Source organism: Peromyscus maniculatus, chromosome X, assembly GCF_049852395.1.
Source record: "Peromyscus maniculatus bairdii isolate BWxNUB_F1_BW_parent chromosome X, HU_Pman_BW_mat_3.1, whole genome shotgun sequence".
Lineage (NCBI taxonomy): Eukaryota > Metazoa > Chordata > Mammalia > Rodentia > Cricetidae > Peromyscus > Peromyscus maniculatus.
Window position 1 is genome coordinate 82,459,948 of NC_134875.1, and position 2,177 is coordinate 82,462,124.

The following is a 2,177-nucleotide window of genomic DNA, read 5'->3' on the forward strand; positions in this document are numbered from 1 at the left end:
CTTTTTTCAGTGTCTTCAAGTTTTCATTGCAGAGGGCTTTCTCTTCATTGGTTAGGTTGATTCCTAAGTATTTTACTTTTTGACTGGGAATTGTGAGTGGGACTGTTGCCCTGGTTTCTATCTGGTTGTTTGTCATTGCTATACAGAAAGGCTATTTGTGTGCATTAATTTGATAGTCTACCACTTTACCGAAAGTGTTTAAACAGCACTGAGAGGTTTTGTGAGTCTTGTATGTAAAGAATCATGTGGGATGTCTTCTACTTGTATCCCTTATATTTGCCCCGCTAGCCTTATCGCTCGCTCTAGCTGACTTTTAGCACTATATTGAGTAGGAATTGTGAGAGTGGCCACTCTTGTCTTGTTCTTAATCTTAGTGGGAATGCATGATGGCGATTGGCTTGTATACAGCTTTTATGATATTGAGGTATGCTCCCTTCATTCCTAGTGTCCCCACGGGTTTTTTCTGCAGTATTTTTTATATAATTAAAATACTTTTTGCTGGGGCTGCTGTGCCACAGAGGATGGAGTCCCACCCATGCTTGGGCCTGCCCTTCTTGGGGGCCCCAAGGTGCCTTGGCTCTTCTGTGGCCTGGCCGTCAGCGCTGGTTGTGGAGCCACTCTCAGGATGAAGGGCAGCGAGGGGGACACGGGTGAACAGGTCCTGTTGAACTCGGAGGTGGACAGCCATGCAGGCTTGGCCATGTACTGGGAGTTTGTGCACTGGGGCTCGCTGGACCGTATGGGGGGGGCAGTCAGCGTTCTCTGCGGGCACTCAGCTGGCACAACCTCTACCTCAGCCAGGCTAAGCTCAAAGCCTCCAGTCATACTTCTGCTCTGCTGCCGGACTCTGCCACGGTGGCCACGGTGGGGGTGCAGCTGGAGAGTGATCATGAATACCCACCTGCTGGTGGCCTTCAGCGCCTGCACCACTGTGCTCGTGGCTGTGCATCTCTTGGCACTCGTGGTCTCCACATGTCTGCTGCCCCACATCGAAGCCGTGAGCAACATCCACAATCTCAACTCTGTCCACCAGTCACCACACCAACGACTCCATCACTACGTGGAGCTGGCCTGGGCCTTCTCCACTGCCCTGGGCACCTTCCTCTTCCTTGCCAGAGTTGTTCTGGTGGGCTGGGTCAAGCTTGTGCCCATTGGGGCACCCATGGACAAACCAGCTCCTGTGGTACCTATGTCCCAGGTGCCACCTCTGACCGCCTCCCTTAGGTTAGCTTCCAACCTCACACCATCCTCGACATCACAGCAGCCTTCCAAAGCCTGCCCACCCCAGCAAGTGTGTGGTGGTGCTCAGGAGCCAGGTTGGCAGGCATCTGTGATCTCCTCGGCAATCATGGTACCTGTGGGACTTGTGTTTATGGCCTTTGCCCTACATTTCTGCCGATCCTTGGTGGCCCACAAGACGGACCACCAGAAGCAGGAGCTGGAGGAACCCAGACGCCTGTAGGGGGAGCTGTAGGTTGTGTGAGCCTGGCTTTAGGCTGTTGCAAGCAGTGCCTCCCTGTGTCTGCAAGAGAGCCCAGGGATCTACAGACCTTATTCCTTGTCCCAGACTGGAGCCACCTCCTGTAAGCTACTCTCAGAGGCCGAATTCCTGCTGAGTCCCACACTCCCAGGGATGGTCTCTGTCATCATGTCCCAGTGGGTTTCGTAAGCTCCACTTTGCTTGGCTGGAGGAACGAGAGTTAGTAGAAAGACCTCAGTCTAAGGACCCTTGGTAGATGAGAGGCAAGCAGGCCCTAATGGGCTATTTTGTGCGTGTTTGCTACTCCACAGGAAGGTGACATGCCTGCACAACTGTCCTCAAGGCGGTTAACCCTTGCTTGCTTGTGTCTAATCTATTTCACAGTTGGCATCCCGGGAGAGATTTTTTTGATGGGTTCTCCATTCCTGATTTGACTGCTGTAGAGGATCTGGGTGTTTGTCCCTAGGATGAGCCACTGCCCACTTGGTGACTTGTGGTGTCTGTCCTAGGTTCGTCTCCCTCTCACTCTCTTCCGCTAGAGCTGGGGGAGGAGGAACATTTGAAGAGGGAGGGATTGTGCAGCTAGCTTGACTCCTTGACACGGGTTGGGTGAGTTTGTAAAGAAGAAAAATTCAGCCCTTAGAAAGCAGAGCTCTCCAGACACTGGGGTTTTTTTTTTGTTTTGTTTCGAGACGGT

General features: G+C 52.4%; 1 pseudogene; it reads left to right on the forward strand.

Annotated features, from left to right (window-relative positions):
• Positions 1-625: 625 nt before the first annotated feature.
• Positions 626-1,474, forward strand: LOC102909757 (protein orai-3 pseudogene; annotated as a pseudogene).
• Positions 1,475-2,177: the final 703 nt, after the last annotated feature.